This window comes from Anser anser (assembly GCF_964211835.1).
Source record: "Anser anser genome assembly, chromosome: 15".
NCBI classification, from domain to species: Eukaryota; Metazoa; Chordata; class Aves; order Anseriformes; family Anatidae; genus Anser; species Anser anser.
In genome coordinates, this window is record NC_139736.1 from 9,107,154 (window position 1) to 9,128,876 (window position 21,723).

Consider the following 21,723-nt stretch of genomic DNA (forward strand, 5'->3'; position numbering starts at 1 on the left):
TATTTATTTATGTAATTATGTTTGGAGAACGGCTGTTTGCTTGTGTGAGCATATTTTCAGGTGCAGTTAGACGCTGGCCTCTCCCTGGCTCAGCCTGAACAGGCACCACAGGGTAGTGGTGCTGGGCCTCGAGTCCTGGTGGTGGTGGCTGCTCTAGTGACACCCTTCTGGGCTGGTGGCCTCCTGGCTGTACGTGGAACCCTGGCCCAGGGGGTGTTGTGTTGCCTTGGCTTTGTTGCTTTTGCAATGAGGAATTCACACCGTGGCAGTGTATGGTGTGAGAGAAGATGTTACAGCCTGGCTTTTGGGGAAAGGTGTGGAGGAGGGCTGTGGTCCTTTGTGCTCCTGTGAGCAAAAGAACAACCAAGGAGAAAAGGGTCTCTTCTTCTTCTTCTTTTTTTTTTTTTTTTTAAATGATGCAGCTAATGCATTTTTGCCAGTTGGTGTTGATGTATTTCACACATCTGTCTTGGCCAAAGCAGAGCTTTAATAATAGACACACTAAATGCCTGAAGGTTGCTGAGTTTTAAGTGGTGATGCAGCCTCTTGGCATAATGTAAGTAAGATTTGACTGGGTATCGGAAATCTAACACATTTAGGTCCCTGTCTGCCCTCACGGATGGTATCACCTGGCTCCTTGGTGCGTGCAAGTGACCAGCTCAGCCGTGGTGTAAAGCCCCATGTTGGTGAGAGGGATGCTCCTTAGGGTGCTGTGGCAGGACAGGAGGTGTCCTGCCCCGGAGGACACCCCTGGTGGCCTCCTTCCCTGTTTGTATTCCTAAGTACCCGTGGTACTTAGCAGCAGTAGGGCCATTAACCCTAATGTTCTGGCTAAACTCCAGCCTGCCTAATTGCATTTTGCCCTTTCACCAATATATTCCTGATGAAAATTTAGGTGTAGAAAATCTTCCTCTCCTAAATAGTGTTTAGTGCTGGAGATGAAATCCCCTTTATTTAGGAACCTGAAACTGGATTTAGGGACATAACAGAAAATGGCGTCTTCAAAGCACGTGCCCAGAGTCCTCCTGAGCAGCCCCAGGCTGTAGAATGTGGTTCTCTCACCCTTCTGCAAATTTCTTAGATTCCTTTATTAATAACAAACCTCTTAAAAATCTGTTTAAGCTTATTACTTGCAGCAAATAAAAATACTTCACACAAAAAGGAAACAGATGGTCCTGAATGTTGAAGATCTGTTTGAAATGTATTTTCAGCCCACTGTCTGGAACTTGTCTCGAGTTGTAAAAGAATCGAAGTTTAATTACAACCTCTGCAATGCTAACACTGTGTAACCAAGGGATTCTCTCATATTGGCTTTGTTGCATATCTGTGTAATTAATTATTTTATGCTATTCACATCCTTGTTAGAGGAAAATATTTATGCATTTGTTAGAAGGAAAATAACTCTGGGGTTGGGGGCTTCCCCTCTGGGACTAGATTGTTCTGTGTTTGAGTTGAGGAGTTCTGCTGTTAAACTGGAGCGGACAAGATTTGCACTATCTGGGCTGACCTGGCATCCTACCAGTAGATGGTTCCTACCAAGTTGACGCGCATGTTTTGGAGCAGAAACTGGGTGGTGGTGCAAAGAGGCTCAGCCTGCAGCTTTTCCCGTGTGCTGTATGGTTCAGGGCCAGCACTGGTCGCCTGTGGTGTCTGAGTAATTCTCATTTCTCTGAACTTCAAGCTGTATTTGGGAAAGTGCAGGCTTTAAGCAGAAGCAATGGTTATGGTTTTTCTTCCACAGGGACACCTCAGGAGGTTAATTCTGTCTGTGTTATTCAGACTCCTCAGTTCCTGCCGGCACATCATCTGGTTTTCACAGTCATTGTCCTGATTCCAGCTGAAACCCAATATGGGCCTGTTAAAAAAAAATAAATAAAAACAACACAAAACAACCATACACACACAAAAACCCCTACAGCTGCTGTCATCTAGACATCGTGGACAGCATCTATGGGGGACCTTAGCCCATTTATTAAAATAATAATATTAAAAAGGTTGTCACCAAATAATTTTGGTCAGGAGACAACTTATGAATCTAACTCATTTTTTTTCTGGTACGCTAAAGGACTGCAAGCAACTGGCAAGTGGGTCGTGTGAGTGACGCTGCTGCTCCTTACGGCCAGGCTGCTGTACGCTCACACCGAGTGTTTGGTTACCTGGCTGGTGATGCTTTTCTGCCAGGTTGGAGGCAGCCCTTGTAGTGGTACAACAGCAGAGGGTGAATAACAGGCATCTGTATGAAGCTTTAAATGTATAATTTAAAGAATTACAGAGAGCTGAATTTATATTTGCAAAACATCAGCGACTGGTAGTCAAACACCTCTAACAACAAAAAAGGTTGTAGATTAATGGGTTTTATTTTAAAAATTAATGATTTATGTGTAGGATTTTTATGTAATGTATTTTTGTAGAAATCTTATTTTTGCCTCAAATCTAGGACTTGTTTTTTCTCACTTCCTCCCCTCATCCTTTCACAGGAAAAGTTGGAATAGCTATAAAAAGTGGGGGTCTATGGAGGAGGCATTCTTGGCTTCTTTCTTCTAAAGTTATGGAGAAAGAAAAGATCAAGCAAGGTTTCTGATCAGATTTTTCTACCAGCTTTGCTCCTTTAACTGAAAAATAATGAAAAGTGAATGCTGTTTTAAGAAGTATCAAAATGAAAACTTTTCTTTCCTACATTCTGAATTTTCTCCCCTAAAGAGGTGACAGATTTCTAACCTTGAAAACATTAGAGATTCCCCACCTTCCCAAGGGCCCTTCTTGCCTTCTCTTTCTCTCGCTGCCAAAAGTCGAGCCAGCTCTAGCATCGTACCCAAGTGAATGGTGAAAAGATTTCTCAAGGCTGCTCACTTTAGAAGAGGCGGTATTGCTGGATTTTTTTTGTTTCCTGCTTGTTTGTTTTTGCTTAGGACATAAAAATGCAAAATAAGCTAACATATCCTGTTTTATCCTTGAGGAAAAGAAAATCCGAACAAACTGGATGGCTTTAAAGTTCTGCCTTGTTGAGACCTTGAACTGCTCTTACGCATCTGCCCTTGGCTCACTGAGCTGCGCTCATGGGCAGAGCGGGGGCCATGCTTGGGACGGGGGTCCAGCAAGTTAACTGGTGCCCCACTCCCACTGTGGACTGGCTTTGCAATTTGGCTTTTTGAGGGTTTTTAGCTTCTGCTGGAGGACCATGAAGCATTTTGCATCTTTAGTTATTCCAGCTGCCCCAGGGAAGGGAGAGGAGTGGTATGACACCGACGGGGGGGGGTTTAGCCAGAGCCCTTGGCATGGTCTCCATGGTTAGTGTGTTCCTTTTTCAGGGCTCATCCATGTTCATCAGAGTTTTGCTTGCCAAAACACACATGATTATTCCATTCGCAGCACAGGCACTCCTTGCATGTCCTTCTGCATCTGTATTTCACATTTCTATTAATGTTTCCCTCTATTAATTTTCAAGTAACCATAAAATGTGATCTTGGGAGGACTCTCAACTTCTAACAGTGGCTGCTGTTCCCACAGTGAGTATATACAAAGTGGTGGGCTGGGTCTCCACGAGTCCAGGGCAGTGAGGGTGCCTCCAGGCACGGGGGCTGGAGGAACTCCTGCAGCGCTGCCTGGGCAGCTGTGTGCGAGCAAGGCAAGAGGGGAGCAACTCTTCTTCCATGTGCTCTTCAAGCCACCGGATAGGGTGTCAAGTCTTCTCTTGGCAGATAACTATCAAGCAAGCTGATTTTGGCCTTTGTTCCTGCACTTCTTGCTCACCACGAGAGCCCAGCCCACCAGTGTGGAGGTGCACAGCCTCCAGCCCTGCCTCTTCTCTGGACACTGGGTTGCTCACCTGAATATTCAGCTTTCTGTGCACCTTGGCACGGTGCAGTGCTTTAACCTGCCTGCTAACTGTGACTCACAGTTGGAGCTGACAGGTAACAAGTACTTGTGGAAAAACTCGCCATCTGTCTCCCCCGAGGAGGCTCAGGATCCTGGAGCGGGAGCTTGGGGATGTCTAAGCCACTGCCGAGTGCCTGCCTGGGCAAATAAAGGCACTGGAGGCGGTGTGTCGGTGCCAGAATTTCTTTGAGTTAAATTGGTTTTGATTGAGTCTGAAACTATACTGTCATCTGATGTCTGTTTTTCCACTTGCCTATTTCTTCATCAGAGAACACTTTTTGTAAGAAAGTACTAAACTAGAATTCCCTACAACTTGCTTCAATACAACTCAGAAAGTGCGTGTGTGTGTGTGTGTATATATATATATATATTAAGTAAAGAGCAAAATTTATAGGGATTAATTCTTACTCCTTCCAGTTTATCTGTAACATCTTGTCACAGATGCAGAGCAACAGTTATTTCTAGAGTCCCAGGCCCAAAACTGGGGCCAAAGGTGCCTGGTAGAGTTCAGAGGCAGGGGATGCACAGGGGACATTGGAATAGCTTCTTGTGGAGGAGGAGTAGTAGACTCCTTATGTGGTGGGTTTTAAACTCCAGTGGGTTTTAAAGTGTGAGCTTTGAAGGACACTTCCTTCGAGGTTCAAAGTTAAGAAATAAGTAATTGTATTACGGCTCTCAGCAATGTAAGTCTACAGCAAACTTCAGTGTGAAGCCTCAGCCCAGTCAGCTTTTTAGCACTTAACAATGTTTCAATGTGCTTATTGTTCCAAAAGATGCATTTTCTGCCTCCCTCCCCCCCCCCCCCCCAATCAACGTCTAACCTGAAAACACACTTTGGACCTTCTCTGATGTAGATTAACGCAACAGGAATGGTATTTTATGAAAATACAGAAAATGAAGCAAGAACACTTTTCTAATCACAAAATATGCTGCGTCTGCTTTACATGTCACCCGCTCCTTGCCTGGTGGTGTTTGTGCTTGCGTTTGGATGTGTGAGCTAGGAGCGCACGTAGCAGTTCCCCTACCGACCGCATTGCAGACGGTTTCTTCCTGAACATACAGCTTATTGTTCTCCAGATGTAATTAGACCAAGTGTTATGACAGTTGGTAGGATTACAGCACTTTGATAAATGACTTGTTTCTTAGAAGAGAAGGTTTGTGAAAACAAGACCATTCATCTCATTTCTCGTTCGTTTCCTCTGCCCAACTTTCTTCTTGAAAATGTGCATGTGGAATTAGATGTGTCCTCAAGGAGAGATTGGGGTGTTTCCCACAGCCTGTGGCTGTGTCCCGATGAGTGCCAGCCGTGTACTTGAGCATATCAGCTCTTCTCCTCAGCTGAGTGTCTGTTACAAACTTGATGAGAGTGCTATCATCAGCTCCTGCTTGTCTCCGATAAAGGTATGGAGGAGGACAGGTTTCAGTACAGATCCCTGCAGTACCCTGCCTGACAGGGGCTTCCAGGTGCTCAGTAACTCCTACCCCCTGAGCCCGACCACCCAACTGGCTTCTTACCCATCTAGTTGCTTTCCGGACTGGCATCCAGACTGCATCTTGAGTTGTATACAAGATTGTGGGATACGGTGTTGAAAGGGAGAAGTTGTGAAAGTCAAGGTAAATGACATCCACTGCTCTCCCATCATCCACAGCTTCAGTCATTCTTCCAGAGCAGGCAGTTTGGTTGGTTAGGCACAATTTGCCTCATCCATGATGACTGGTTCCAGTTGCTGCCTTCTCCAAGCCCGGTCCAAGAGGACCCAGTCCATGATGGGACCAGCCAAGGCAAAGCTGACTGCCCCCAGACTCTCTTCTTGGCCTTTTCTGAAGACGGGTGCAACACTTGTTTTTCTCCGGTCATTGGGATCTCCCTCAATCATGACAAACAACATCGCTAAGATGATAAGAGTAGCCTAGCTGTGACATCAGCCTATTTTCTTGGCACCTGTGATGAACCTGTGCCGTGCATCAAGGGAAAAGGTTTTGTCTTTAAGCACAAAGTCACCTTCCACAAGGTTTTGATGACCGGTTCTTAATTGTTAACGTAGATATTTCTGGCTATGCTGAGGTTTTATTGCGGCTGCAAGGTCATTGGGATACAGCTGCTTTTCCAAGTTGGTTGGAGCTGAGCAGGAGGGCTTCCCTGCGAGGTTCTGTGCACCAGAGTTGATCATTTATCTATTTTCTGAGTAATTTGTGTGTCAGAGCTCAAGACAGTAGCTTTCCAGAGGCTTGAACAATGGTGACTATCCATTCCACTTTACAGCATATTTTTTAATCTGAAATTGGGTTTTAGGCTTTCCTCTGTTGAGCTGTGTGACTGATCTTAAAAGCTTCTTGATGTATTACCCAGGCCTATTAGATTCTGCTAGACCTCTCCATCACCAAGAATTGATTTCCCCCTCTACCCCTCCTTTATGCTTGAACTCAGAAGGCCCTTAGGGCTTCTGGCTTAATTAAAAATTAAATTTACAGATCATTTCTCAAATCATCCCTTAAGCAGCCAGTAATAATGATCACTTCTGAGTGGTGTGTGTCACTGTCATTTTAATGTGCCGTGTTGTAAATAGCAATGTGTCCCCTCTGTGAACCCTGCGCGAAGCAAGCTGCCCTCTGATGCTCTCTGGTTGTTTATAAGATGAACATTGGTGTGCTTTGAGTCCAGGGAATCTATACCAATCTCTGTCCTCGGTCTGTCAGAATGTGCTGCTTAGACCTGTTCATGCCACTGGTTTCTTTTCCTGTATTTAGGAACACTTCTTCTTGTTTTGAAAACTATTTTCATCTCGCCCCATTGTTTCCCCTGTTATTTTTCTTCTACTTGCTAAGATACCGAGCTTCTTAAAATTCTTGTCTTTCCAGTTGAATGGAAATTCATGTTTTATGAAGGGAGTCGGAAAAGCTGCCAATCCAAACTGGTACAAAAGGTTCTTGCTGTGATGCTTCGTGGTAAACACAGCGCTGCAAGTCTGTCAGGTACTTCAGTGTTACGGGTGGCTGAGTTCATTGCAAACAGGTCACCCAACACCAAGCTCCCTCTTATGAGAGTTCTTTATAAGCCAATCCACTAATGGCTTTGTTTGTAAGTCTTTATTGCATAATTTGCCTGCATTTATTTAATCTGTGAGGAATCTGCCAAGAGCTTTCTCTGATTATTTGCTATTCATGCTATGCAATTGATCGCACAAAGCATTTGCTCTATCTGCCTTTTTGCTATTTTGTGAGTAGTTTGTATGTTTTGAAATAGAGAATTAACATTAATGAGTGGTGAATGCTTTTGCTGATGCATAAGCCTCTTTGTCCTTATGCAACATAGGTATTTGTACGAAGCTGCTTCCAGGCATTTGAGCGATAGCACACGAGTGGTTCCTGCTCCACTGTAGACTCACATAAATGAGACATTTGGGGGCTGGATCATCGTGTTTGCTTTTTCACTAGATAAGTGTTTTTTTTCCCTTTATATTTACTTATTCTCTCAATTCCATGTTGTGTTTATTTTTATTCACTTTATGTATCTTTTCTGATCTCTTTTCATCCATCATTCTAAAAGGCACATACCTTAATATTGGAGTTTACTCCAACTTCTGAGTTAAACATGTCTTTACCTATCCCAACCTCAGTAGTGCTACGTGAATCTGGAAGAGGCTTGTGCCTGTGTTTATTGATTTACCCAACTCAGATGTCTGTGTTCCTCCAGCATTTTAGGAAGCTGTCTGTGCCGGGTCATGCCTTTTGAGCTGGTGTCAGTGGACGTGTCCAACAGCATCAGCCCCAGTAAGGGCCGCGTTGTGTTGGTCTGATCTGTGGCTCAAGTGTGCTGCTCTGTCTTCTGCCTCCAAGTACTGCTCTGTTCTATTTCCAGCTAGGTTTTTATTCATTAAACTCTTAAAAGAAGGGTTGATTGGAAGGCTGTCCTGGGGAGGATTTAGCCTAGAGAGAGTTTTCCAGGTTGGCTGCACCAATGTTGAATTAGAATGGGGATGAGCATGTAACAGCTCTGCAAGTGGTCTCTGAGCTGAAGCCCTGCAGTGATGGTGAAGAACAGGTTCAAGAAAAAAACTCCCTTTTTACCAGAGTTGTGAGTAGGTTACTAATTGTTTGAATTACTCCAGCAAAAGCCCCTTGTACTCCAAGAAGCATCACTGAAGGATAAGCTAGCAACAGTGCCCCAGCTGAGCTGCCGAACCATCAACCAGAGCTCCTGAAGGGACGCTGCCTGCTTGTGGCTGCGTGAAACAGCTGTTTGGCTGTGGCGTCAAAGGAGAGGCAATCCTCCAGGTTCTGGGGCGGGGTGGTAGGGGGGCAGTTAATGCTGTCTAGGGTATTTCGTAACAGTTGTTGGGCACAGTCAGAGCAGCTTTAAAGCGGCAGCTTGCATCTGCTGGGATTTACAGAACCCTAAAACGTTCCCAGTGGAAGTTTGGGCTCCCGCCTGAAGCGAGGGGGTCTTTGACTACCCCCTGGACATGGCCCAGGGTCACTCCTCTGTGCTGACCACGGTCAGTCTGAGCAATTCACAACTCCTGATCCTGGTGCTGCCGAGGCTGAGGGGATGTAGAGGGGCCCTAGGCAAGGGCTGTCCTACAGCCAGGGGCTGCTGAAGCTCCTCTGCCAGATCATCCTGAAGGGACAGCAGCTGAGAAGCAATGGAGTTGCACGAGGACAAAGGAAAATGTTTGCGGTTCCTCTCTTAGATACACTGTTACGCTACAGAGCAGCCCCTGCAGTGGTGTGGGGTTTAACGAAGAGACAAGGTGTCATTAATCTTCTGTTGGTGATTAGCTTTTTCTTTCTTTTTTTTAATTTCCTTTCTGGATGTGCAGGATGAACTCCGCTAGCGCTTCCAGCCACAGCAGTACTTGTCTAACCGCGTGCCGTGGCTGTATACGTGTCAGACTCCTGATGAGCACACGGGCAGATGACCTCGGGGCTTTCTCGCAGCTCACGCTGTCATAATGGATAGACTCAGAGTTGGAGGCATCTCTTGCATCATTGGTTTACTTTTCCCTGTTCTCTCCCTTTTCCCCCACTCACGAATGCGAGCGCATGAAAAGTAATCTCTCCTGATCCCAGCAAACTCCAGGAGGTCATGAATTAATAGCAAAGGTTATTGGGTTGGCAACTTAGTTGATGCAGTGTTGTTTGAACTTGCTCGTTTGATGTTGGCATGTACGAAGGCAGGAGAGCAGTGTCCCTGCAGCTGCCCTCACCTGAGGCAGGCTGAGCATGTCCGCAAGCTCTGGTTTTTATTCTTTATTTTTCTCAGGTGGCTCAGGCCAGCACTGCCCATGGATTGCCTTCGCTGACCCCTCTAGCATCTTGCCAGGGATGGATCCATATCACAGGGCTGCTGTTTGCAGCAGTGCCCACCAACCCCACCACGCTGCGCTTGGTGAGAGTGCGAGGTGGAGGAAAAGCCCTGCAGGGGGCAGTCTGCCTGCCCCCAGCCCGGAGGGGCAAGGGCCCCTGCTGGACTTGTCTGCGTAGCCTTAAACAACAGCCCGGCTGTCGGTGCCCTCTAAACGTGTGTTATTTCCTAGAGTGCTGGTGTGTGGCGGAACAGCCCAGAAACATCTGATTGCCTGCAAAAGAGAGAAACTGTAGGTTGTAAGTGCTCTGGAACTATCCGAAAGTAAATCTGGTCTGTGTAACTGCAGAAGATTATTGAATGCATCTAGCAATGATACCTTTGAGGCTCCTGTGTTATGCTGACCAAACATTTCTTGGTTGTCCTGGGCCTGGTTCAGCCCCAAGGGCACTTGTATACAGCTGAAGTGCCATCAGTTCAAAATTGCATTGCACCTGAGACGTCCTCCCTCTTGCTCTGTCTTGTAAGATCCTAGTTTCTCCTCAATTGATGTGAACTGACCAAAATGTTGTGATTTGGCAACAAAGCTCCGAAGCTAGGCAAGTTTCCCTGGGAAAACATCCCACTCCCCCCAGGACTGATGGTCGGGCAGCCCTGCTCTGTCAGCAAGCTCTGCTCAGGTGGGCTGGAGGTGCTTTGCAGGGAAGCAGGAAAGAATCAGAAATTGTGAAACAACAAAAATGCAAAGAAATGAACGTGTGTGTGTGTATAGTTAATAAACAGAACTAAACTTTTTTTTATTTTCTTCTGCTTTCTAATGTGTGTGCTGTCAGTCCATGTGCCACCAGTCCTGCCTGGAAACCCAGTTCCGACTGTTATATTTGTGTAAACGTGGGTGTTTGATGTAGCTGTTTAGGAGGAAAATACTGAAGTAGCCTCTGTAACATGCTGCAGTGCCCTGTGTCCGGTGCCCCGCCGCTCTGCTGGAGCAAGATAAGCGAAGCCGCCCCTTCATGCCGCCCAGCAGGGCTCAGGCGGTCATCCCGGGGCGCTGCGTGGCCAGCAGCAGCTTGTGCCCGTCCCGCTGAGCCTTGCGTCTCTCATCCAAGCTTGTTTTCTTCCTACTGGCTTTAAGTAAACTAGCTTCTTCTCTCTTTCCTTCATCCCTTGGAGAGGAAAAAAAATAGAGAGGAAAGAAAGGATAAGAACTAGCCTGTAAACAGTTGCGTGTGCGAATGCGATTTGTAAGCAGAGTTTTTCTTGCTGTTCTGCCTTGCTGTTCTACCAGCACCGTGCTCCCAACAGCACCTCTGCATATGGGGCAGTTCTCCCTCTGCCGAGAAGAAGGGTCAGGTCCTACCTGAAACTGCAGGGGGGTCCTGGCCATTCCCTGTGCCTGCAGGGAGGTGCAGCCAAATCCTAGTGCAGCAGGCTGGGGAAGTGTCTCTGGTTTTCTCTGTTTTTATTGAATGCCACTGGTGGCTTGGTTATTGCTCAGCCACAGCGATGTTGCTGCTTGATTTATACGGCTTCTATCCTTCTTGCTCCTCTGCAGCTTGAGTACAGCCGTTACAGAAGCCAACTGCGGCTCGTCCCTTTATTTCTTGGGTTTCTAGGCTGGCAGATGGCATGGACAAAAAAAGAGCCTTCCTCTGTCTAAATTAAGCAATAACACATCAACTTCCAATCACATTCTTCTTATCACCTCGTGATCACACTTCCCTGAAATCCCTACTTCCAGAGCTAAGCATGATAGATGCTTCTCAGCCTTACGGTTTGCGTCTGCAAGAAGTCTCCGTGCCACGAGCCCTGAAAGAATATTTCGAGCAACTGCACACCTGTCCTTGCCTCCCACCTCCCGGTTTGCAGCAGCTCTGCTCAACCAGCCATTTGTTGCTGCTAAAATAAAACACCGGCAGATTGCTGCTTGGGGTAGGGGCTGGAGCCGACGTGCTGCAGGCAGAACGGGTTCACTCCCATTCGGTGTAAGTTTGGGGAGCACTGCAGTTCCGAAATCTCATTTTAGAGGTTTTTTATCTTGTCACGATAAAAAGAAATAATTTGACTCTGTTCAGTTAGGGATTTCTTTCTTTTGACCTGCTGGTTTATTACTGTTTCCTTGTTTGGCCTAATTAAAGCGCTGTGTGTAGCAGCTTGTTAGTCTGAGCTCCGTCCCTGCATCGCTCCGGGTCGTGCATCTTCGCTGATCGCTTTAGCAGCAAGAGTGGCCCTGGGCGAATAATTTGTAGCAAATCACTTGACTGACTGAACATCGCCTCCTTTCTTGGTTTATGAATTGTCTGTGGCAGAATTGTTGTTTTCCCAGGCTTGTTACTTGTAATGATTTCCCAGCTAATTCCTGCAAATAATTTTTGGGCTGGGGTTTCTCACCCAAGGTTCCCTGTGACTTGGTGTTCCCCAGTCAAGCTGCTGGAATTTGCTGAAGATGCTTCTGTTTCTCAATTGAATGAGTGCAGTCAACTTCAATGTTAATACTTAACAATTAAATTCTTGGGTGTTCTAGGTGTTTTAGTCTTTCTACTTTGCTAAATGTGGAAGTTGAACAAAAATAATATAAATTAATTACAGGAAAATCTCTTTTATCCCTGGCTATTTTGTGTTGTATACTTTTTTGTGTTGTTCCCTTAGTTCCCACCTGTCCCCAGCTGCTTCTGCCTGCCTTCATCAGCTTGGGCTGCTCCATGCCCCCCAGCGAGACGGCATCTTGCTCCCAGAGGAGGCGTTCCCTGTGCAGGATGGAATTACGTCACTGGTGAAGACGAAGCGCTTTGTTCGCTCTGCGCGATGCTCTAATGGAAAAATGTGCTGGTTATTTTCTGCTCTTTCCTCAAAAGTTGATATGCTGGGAAATTGTAAGCAAGTAGTGACAGGTGACTAATTTATTTTGGTCAGCTTAGCAACAAAGGCTGCCCTTTGCCACCACGTTGGTTTGTTATGGCAGTGTGTTGGCTGATATTGAAACTCATCAGGATTTTTAATATATCTTACTGATACAGCATCATGGCTGTGCAACTGCATTCCTCTTTTTTTTTTCTTCTAAAATTATTTCATTTCTAGCTTCTTCCCATTACTTCCTTAATCTTCTACATCTACAGGCATGTGCACACTGCTTTCCTAAGGTACTTCTGCTAGCCTAAGGGTAGCAGTTTTGAGGTTCATCGGATCATTACTGCCTTCTACCTCCTTTTACAGCCCAAAGTGGAAGGGGAAATGGGAGAGGAATAGTGATAAGTTTTTTTATTTTTATTTCTTTTCTGGAAGATGCAATGTACCATTGCCAGAAATGATTGGGAGTGACGTGCCAGCAAGCTCCTGAACGTGTCAGTTAGCAAATACTGTCAAAGTTAGGAAATGCCTGGAGCGGTGACAACACCGAGCCCTGTGCCATCCTGCCCAGGCTGGCGTGAACCCAGCCAGCCCGAGCAGCACTGTGGGAAGCAGGGAGCTCAGCGTGGGCATCCCCTGTGTCATCGCCCACCTTCAGGGGAGACCGGAGCTCTGCTGGTGGAGGGATGCCTGGGAACAGATCCAGCTCTGCTCTTAGAGGGGCTGGAAAAGTGTTTGTTTTTAATTACATTTCACATGCATCCCCCAGATAACTTGCTGATCCCATAGCATAAGTGAAAATCATTCTCTTGACCTTCTGCTGCTGTCACCTAACGCTGGGGTGATCCTGGGGGCAGCAGGACTTGCCAGGACCACCTGATGGTCAGTCCAGAGCTCACTGGGTGTTTGACCAGCAGCAGTGACACCGCGATGGAGGTGCTTCCCACAGCTCTTCTCGCTGCTGGAGGTGTAGGTGGGTAGCACGCTGCCCACCCAGAACAAGCCGCTTGTCTCCTCATTCACGCTGATGAAGCAGCAGTTACTCCTCCAGATGGGCTTTGCTCTGCCGGTGGCTGCAGTGAGCTGTGCTGAATCTGGTCCAAAGTTTCTGGGTGTCCTTTGCTCTGGAAGAGGTAACTCACTGCCCTGCCTCCTGATGCCACGTAGCACGTCCTGTGGCCAAAGCTCTGCTCATCTCAGGTCTGACAGGATCACTTGTTATTGTTTCTTGTCACTGCCTGGCAGCTGCTTATGGCTGTAATATGGAAAAAGCCAGGGGACTTGGCAGGCATCACTTTGTGCTTGTCTCTGTGTATTTTGAGCATGTTAATGTGAACAAGCACAGCAGTGGTCTTGGGGGGTATTGGTTGTATGTTTTTCTTGCACACCACTTTTCAGTGAAGAGGAAAAGGAAACACTTCTGTGGCCTTTGACCTTCACACAGCTAAAAGCTGCTGGATCCTGTACTTATCTTCAGCAAAGGTGCTGGGAACTTTCTTTCCCTAAAAGTTACCAGCACTTACATTGAAACATGTTTTTATAGCACATTTGTAGACCCTTTAGCTTCAACAAAGCATTGAATAGTTCACGGATGGCGCCACTGCAATTATCTGTCCTCCATGCATTCCTCTTAGCTTTCCGACGCAAACCCCGTGTTAACCATACATCATTATTAGACCGACTCCATAACACTAATTGACATGGGATGAAATTCAGAGCAGGAAACAGACAGGCTTTAGCATTCACTATGAACAGACTGCAAATTAGTGTTACTGCTGTAAAGGTTAACTGAAATTGAAAACTGTTCTCTTACTACCATGTAAGCTGAATGTTTCCTTTTTGGGGGGAAATAGTCATGATTGGTGCCTAAATAGCAGAGGGGACACAAAGAGAAGCAGAGCACCTCACCTTGAGGAAATCTTGTAGCAATGCATCACTGCTGTATGGTGACTTACCCAGAGAAGCTGTGGCTGTCCTGTCCCTGGAAGTGTTTAAGGCCAGGGTGGATGGGGCTTTGGGCAGCCTGGGCTGGTGGGAGTGTCCCTGTCCATGGCAGGGGGTTGGAACTTGGTATTCTTTAAGGTGCCTGCCAGCCCAAACCCTTCTGTGATTCTAGGACTTTGGACATGCTAAGGAGCATGGGTTGGTTGGATCAGATTAGACCCCTGTCCTACTGATGGGGATTTTGTTATTTCAGCACAGTGTGCCTACTTGGTGTCTGCCCAAAAAGGTACACAAGGCTGGACATGCCGTGTGTCTGCAGTCAGATCAGTCTGGGGAGGTATTTCTATTTTTTTATTTTTAAGCCAAAGATTTGTATGACTGAAAGGAAAATATGGAACAGGTCTTGACTTTGCAATTTTTCTAAAGGTCCTTCTTCCTTTTTCTGGTACTCCTCTTGTGTTAAACATTTACTGTAAACACGAGAATCACTTGTGTTCCCTGAGAATACTAAATTCTGGGTTAGGATTAAGAGGTACCGAATGTTTGGTACCGAAAGCAGACCATAGCAGAATCATCTGCATTATTCAGACTTTCTCATGTGATAATATGGCAATCTTTCCTATGATTATACTACTAGAATTATTTGAAACTGTTTTTTCTCTTAGTAGCAATCTACAACAATCCCCAAAAAATCAACTAAAGGATTAGCAATGTATGTAAGAGCCAATAAAATAGTTATTCTATGACAGAGAAGTTCATTAGCTTACGTACATTAGATTTTTCTTGCAGAAGCACTAACAACGAGGAAATACCACCTGCACTTGCTTGTTTTAAATGCACCGGGGGATTTTCCCAGAGCACGTCCGTCCTCTTGCCCCTGCGCTTCCCAGTGGCTGCAGCAGCGAGTGCCTCGTCCCCACCCGGCGCTGCCGTGTTCCAGCCGCAAGGTGAATTCCCCTGTGGCACGAGGCATTTCTGATGACACACGCACAGAGCCAGTAAGATCCGATAATATATTGCTTATTAGGATGCATGAGGATACCGGAGGATGTCCGGCCACACTTTTTTGCTTACGAGGATGTTCAGACAGAGCAGTGGAAAAGCTGAGTGGACACTTCATTAATGACTATGTACTTGTGAGAGCAGACTTAGGAAAGCAGAGAAGTGCTGTGCAAATGGTTCATTAATTTCGCTATAAATGAACCATAGGGTAGGAAACTGACTATTGGTGACTAAAATAATTTGATCAGGAGAAACATGCACGCAAAAAAACCTTTTCACCTTATATGAAAAAGGTACATGCATTAGAAAGATCAGCAGAAATGCTGCCACTCCCCAGGAACCTTTAATTTTTTCTTTCTCCAGGCTCCTAGCTTGTCCATCAGTTGGTGCAATGTAGCAGGAGCCCTTCAGAGGTTTGACCCCACCTGGTGAAATGAACCAAATCTGCTTTGCTCGCTGACGAATTACACTGCTGCAGAAAGAAGGTACAAGTCCTGGAGCAATGAAAAGTTCTGCTTTTTTTCCTTCTTTCTGCAGAAAGTGGTACATGGAAGTCAAAGCATGGTGTGAATTCCTTTCAGGTTAAATTCCTGTTTCTGTCATGTTCTTTAGTACGAAGTTTTCTAAGGTATTGAGCTCAACATGAACGTGGCCAAATTCTATCATCATTTAACTTGACAATAAAATACCTTTTTGTTTATAACTTTAAATTCAAAGTTAATTCTGCATCACCTGCAGAAAACATAAGAAAACATAAGAAATGTGTTGTCTGCTTCCCAGCCCACTAGGTAGATGTCACGTTCAAGAATGCTCTCAGGATAGTCATTTCCAGCTCAGAAATGTGTACAAAATAATGTGTAGCCTCTTTTTCTGCTAGTAAAAAAGCAAATAGAGTATGTTTCACTTCATTTTTTCATTTTTGTCTTCCTTAATACGCATATCATCACACCAATTAAATAATTTCTCAGTTAAAAAAATAATTTATAGGCAGTTTCTCCTGAGCTAAAGCATTTTTTTCTGTGTGCAAGTGCCTATCTGCACTGTAATCAGCTTGACTTTGAAGAGCTGTGTTTCATCTAACACGATTTCATCCTATGGCTTGCTATCGGCAGGCTGTGGTGTGTGCTGCGTCCCTGCAATTAGGCTACCAGGAAATGTGAAAATAACATAAATATTCAGTGATGAATTTAGGACTGACTTGTTCCAAAATACCGATACTGAATTTCAAAACTGTGAAATGAACGGTTCCCAGGGTCTGACATTTCCCTAACACCCAGAACATATGTTTTGGTTTAATTCTGAATATCTTTTTTTATTGTCAGCAGCTCCCTGTATGGGAAGCACCGACTGGGTGAGCACCTAGCGCTTGTGGGGGAGCCTTGTCCTGGTGACAGTGCCCTAACATCAGGATTTTAATTTCTCTGAAATTCCCCCAGACACCTACGCCTTTCTGAAGGCCTAATCCTGACCTGTTTTCAGCTGCAGAGAAAGGAGGGCTTAGTGGGCTTTGTAAATAACTTCATTTGTATTGCAATTGCTTTTAGAAACCCTACTTATGGACCAAAACCCAACTGTGATGCTCTGGAAACAACAAGGAGCCAGCAGTGCCCCAAGAAGCCCCCCAGCCTTGCAGCCCTCCCCCTGGGCTACTGCACTTTGGGCACAGAAGCAATATATAATGCCTTTGGCCCTAAATAATAATAATAATAATGTATTCTAGTTTGGGTGCAGTTTTGCACCGAGAGACATTTTTAACCGAGGGTGAAATCTGTTGTCCTTCAGAAGATGGTTTTGTTTACCTCAATCAGTGCTAAAATATTCATTAAAGACATCAGAACTGCTTTTGTATTATGCAAAGAAACTTTGTATTTAGTGTTGTCTGTATGCGTTTGGCATATGAATGCATAATGTTCTTAATACTCAGACACTGCAAATAGTTGCTTTAAAAAAGGATCCCAATGACTTTCTAAAATGTACATTTGATTTAAAAAAATAAGCTGAGGATTATACCAGCCCTCTGGATAATTTTCATATGAAAGACTGTGGACAAAATCTTTTCTCCCAGGGCTTTTCAGAAGGGCTAAATTAATTTAAATAGAAAATGTGAGATATAACAAACAACAAAACAAAAACAGCTCCCCCCACACCTTTCCACTAGTTGTTCTCTGTCATTGCTTTCTTATATGAAGGACCTCCCAGCTGGGCTGGTTCTCCCTCAGTGTGCTCTGAAGGAAATACCCACGTTGCAGTCTCCCAATACAGAGTCATGTCATGCTGGTGGCATTAGTCAAATTTTCCACTGAAGCAAATGCAAAATGTTCTGCAAATTTCACAGAAATGGTTTATAATCCTCAGCCTAAGAAGCTGGGGAATTCCAAATTAAAATTGGCTTTGGACATGCGTGTCAGTAAATGAGATTGTGCAGGTGCTTCTAACCCTGTGCTTGCGTCCTCCTGGCAGTAGTTGTTTCTTTGAGCCCTTATAGCAAAAAATACCTCATCAGATTACAGCAGATATTATTTTTTTTTAATGGACTATCATGGAGTTTCAAGAAATTTGCATCAGTTTTCTTGTCTGGACATAAAAGCAAGATTCAGGAATAAATACAGACTGGGCATAGGTGGAGGTGAATCTGCTTTCTTTAACAAAACTACAGTCAAGTATGGAGTAACCAAGTGTAACTGCATCCTGATAATCTGCTTTGGTTTGTTGTACAGAAGAGAAGAAAAGAGCAATGCTTTTGCAACTTAGAACAGTATTGAACAATTTCTGAAAGAGAACTAAAGAGAGGACTTGATACCACTTAATAAGGCCATTTTAAATCAAAGTGTTGTTTTTCCCTTGGAATTACTCCATTCCAGTTCTCTGATTTGAGGCTTTTTATTCTTCTAATAGAGATTTAGCTGCTAATAGGATTCTTGAGGTGAAACAGTGGTAAATTTCTAACTATTTTTATTCATCCAGTAGCCTGAGCACATTCTTCTGCTTTTTGTCATCTTCTGCATAGCTCCATGCAGCTGGGTGCCTTCCTATTCCCCCAACTGCTGTAACTCAGTGTGATGACTTTAAATCATGGGAAGAAATAAAAATGATGGAGTTAATCATATTCAAGTGGAAATAATGTGAAAAATATTATTCAGAGTAGATACAGATCTTAGTTTTAATTTCACCTGTCCATTGCTACGTTAAAAACCATTCCTTTTATGGCCCAAATCAACAAAATGTGAAACTCCAGATGGGAAATTCCCTCACTATTGCCTGAGAATAGTTAGTGCTGGTCCTGTCCATATATCTCACTAAACAAAATATCCCTTAATGCATCTGTTATGTGAGGATGTTTAAACGTGCTTGATAGCATTTAGTTTTCATTGCTACAGTGTGAAGTTAGAGGATGAGGTGTGAATGGGTAGTAGCAGAAGGCAGGGGTGGTTCTTCCTGCAGCAACGTGTGTGCTGTAGGTGTTACTGGGGGAAGGACGGTTGATTCCTTGCTGCAAGCCTGCGTGTACCTTCCCTGCTTGGGTCATTGAGGCACCTTGTGTGTGTATGGGGTTTATTCTGTTTTTTGCAGATGGACGAGTAGGGCTTAAGCTGCCACAGCAGTTTGGTGATGGGTCTCGATGCACCTTCTTCGTCCTCCATATCTGTGTACTACATCTACTCTATGTACTGTTTCGTGGTTGGTTTGCTGCATGGTAAGCTGTACACTTTAAGATGTACTCGCCCGTGGCTGTGGAGTGCGTGCATGCACATATGTGCTGCTCAACTCAGCCAGACCTCGACCCAAAGGGGCAGGGATGGCAGAAAACGAGCCTCCGGGCAGTGGGCACCACGCACCCCGCAAGTGCTGCTTCATGTGAAAAGTATGGCTGTGCCAGGTTAGAGGATTTTTCAGTTTAACACCTGCATAAATCAGAGGACAAGGATGAATAGCTGTGATTTATGTTTCGCATTGCTGCGCTCCTGATGCTTTCTGCTGGAGAGGAGTGGCCAAAGCAGGTGATGCATCCAAAGAGAAATTGTGTGCTGCCTGCTGGACCGAGGCCAGATGCAGCCTTTACCATATCACCTGCTGAAACTGGGCTCACGGCGGTGGCGATGGGCGGATTAACTGGGAGGGATGCTGGTCATCCTGCTCCTCCATGGGGTTGCTCTGTGACTGAAGGAAATCGTGGCTTGATCTGTAAGACTATTAAAAAGTAAGTTTTCGTGTTGCCTGGGATGACCATTTTACTGGAGTCTTAACCTAAAGAAGTGATGCTGCTAAGCAGGCTCCTTACCAATCCTCACGTGCATCATCTGCACTCACTGCCTGACCCTGTCTTTACAGCACTTTGGAAAAAACGTCTGCCATTAACGAGATGTGTGCTGGTATTCTAGAAATTTCTGCTGTAACCCTTCCTTCCACCAGTTGCTAAAATGAAGCTTCACGTTCACAGCAGCTCATAATCCCACGGCAGCACCAGTGTTTAACACTTAACCAGAGCTGTCTTAAGGCTTTTTGCATGAATACAGTGCTGCGCGTTGCTGTTCTCCCCGTGTACATACAGCTTCTGACAGATTTTTGGAGTGGAAGTGAAGTGACATCCGTGCCTTTGGTGGACGTGCAAAGAGAGGAATTAGTTACATGTTTTTCTAGGTTCTTTATTTCCCAAGCTCTGCTTTTTGAACGTTCAGGTGAACTCGTGTCTCTTTGAACATCTTTTTCCTTAGATTTCAAAGCGCTGCTGTGCTGGTTCTTCTTTATCTTCCTGTGCCATCAGAGCTCTGCAATGAAGCAGCAGCACCTTCCGTGACAGCTGCTTACGTTGTCAAAGGAAACTTGTTCTGTTGTGCCTCAGCAGAAGGTTCCTGCACTGCACAATCCCCGATTTGCACTTTTTAAATCAGCTCTCAAAGTTCCTGGGGCATCTTGGCCAACAGCAGTGTTATTTACAGCCTGCCTGCCTCAAGAGCAGGAGATAAAATACTCCTTTACACCCAACAGTTGTATGTCTAAGCAGTGCTGAAGGTGTAATGAGCTTGATACTTTATAACAGGAGAGATGGGTTTCTTCTGCTCCTGACCTGAGTTTCTCCTATGCCACAAAAGACAATTGGCATTGCCTCAGTTGAAAATTAGGCTGAGAAAATATGTGGGAAAAGACTCTGGTGCCTGTTTCTTCTTCCTGGGGCTCAAACCTGCTGACCTGCAACCCTGTAGTTGTCCTGGGACCAGGAATGTTGAAGGACCCTCAGAAAGGGAGGGGAGCCTCCCATCACACGGCGTCTCCGCAGGCTGCTTGGCTGTACCCTGTGTGCCAGGCACTTTTAGTGGCAGAAGAGCAGAGCTTTTCGCTGACGAAGTGGAAGTTCCTTGTGATGAAGATGTGAAAGTATTAAATAAAGGCTTTTGACTTAGGGGAAAAAAAACACAAAGGAAGCTGGTAGAAGGAAAGTATCGTCAGTCTGTCTAGGATTTCTGCTAGAATAAGCAGGGAAATTATTAATTAGTGTTTTGGGAGAGGTAATAAAACTTCAACAACCAAAATTAAGTCCTTATCTCTTTGGCAGCAGAAACAGAGGACTATAGAGGTTATATTGGGAAATAATGTCCATGTTCTCTGAATTCAAGTGGCTTCTGAGCGCAGGAACGTTTGCTAGCTCCAGTACCTAAGTTTCCAGCAGGTATTTTGCACTTGTTAAATCCTCTTCCTTAACTGAAGGGTTGAGTTAAATCACAGCAATAAAGCACACATGTGGTATGTTCCGAAGAAGCCTAAACATTTTTTTTTTTAAGCTGTGATAGGTGAACGGTGAATTTTATACTTTCACAAGTAAATTCCAAGCTTTACTAAAAGCTCTGAAAAAATGCACATCCCTCCGGCTGCAGCTCAGCCACGCTTCTCTTCACCCTGGGTGTCTGCTTCCCCCCCCCTCAGGGTGAGTTTAATAGGAGCCCTTGCCCTTGCTGGCTTTTTGGTGGTACAGTTCCATACACAGTAATGAATCGGGACCTTTGCTTAAGTTTCGGGTTTGGGAATTATGTGTTTGAATTTGAGTTTTGTAGTGCAGGTCCCTCGTTAACGTGTACGTTGTGTTGCTGGCTTGGAGCATATCACTGCTTCCCAAGTCTTAGGCCTTCCGAGCTGCGATGTGGTGTTTGAGATTTTAGGCTGTTTAGCTGCAGCACCTTGCGCTAGAGCTGCTCTTTGCTCCCTTCCTAGGAGGTACAGCTGTGGGCCAGGTGTTTGGCCCGGGGTAGCAAAGCTCCTGTGGGACGGCACTGACCGTGTGCTTTCGGGGCAGAGGGGGCAGTTGGACCGCATGATGCAGCACTAAGTCAGTGGAGCCGCACTTCTCTGCGGGCAGCAGAGCTGGTGAGGGGCCAGCAGATGAACACCCGTGTCCTGTACCCCTGCCCGGCTCTGCCGCAGGCAATGTCACGTTCCCTGCAGTGCTCCTGGAAGGAGCCTGGAGCTAAAGGGTCAGGCGTGCGGCACTAGGGGAGATGAAGATACCCAATCCCCCACTCCCCAGGCAATCTCAGTCTTGCTAAGTATTCTACTTTCTATGAAAATCAATATTTCCTGAGCTGGAGAATAGGAGTGAGGTGCTTTTCTGGAATCACACCTTTTTCCTGCACGTTTTCAGTGGGCGGTTCTGTAAACAATCTCACTGTTACGCTAATGCAGACCAAAGCCTGAAGAGCTGATGTCAAGAGCTTCTCACCAAGCGGACTTCTCCTGGTATTGGTGTTCTGGGGAGCTAT

At 45.4% G+C, this 21,723-nt stretch overlaps 1 protein-coding gene across 18 annotated transcripts in view; it reads left to right on the forward strand.

Annotated features, from left to right (window-relative positions):
* LOC310882027 (uncharacterized protein) overlaps positions 1-21,723 on the forward strand; it is a 169,031-nt gene that overhangs the window by 70,685 nt on the left and 76,623 nt on the right. Inside the window, exon 5 of one of the 18 annotated variants that reach the window (XR_014572777.1) lies at positions 11,831-14,752. The exons of the other annotated variants lie outside the window; for them this stretch is intronic. The gene's annotated coding sequence lies outside the window, so the exon portion shown is untranslated. Of the gene's footprint in view, positions 1-11,830; positions 14,753-21,723 lie in introns of those variants that run through there. 18 annotated transcript variants of the gene reach the window in all.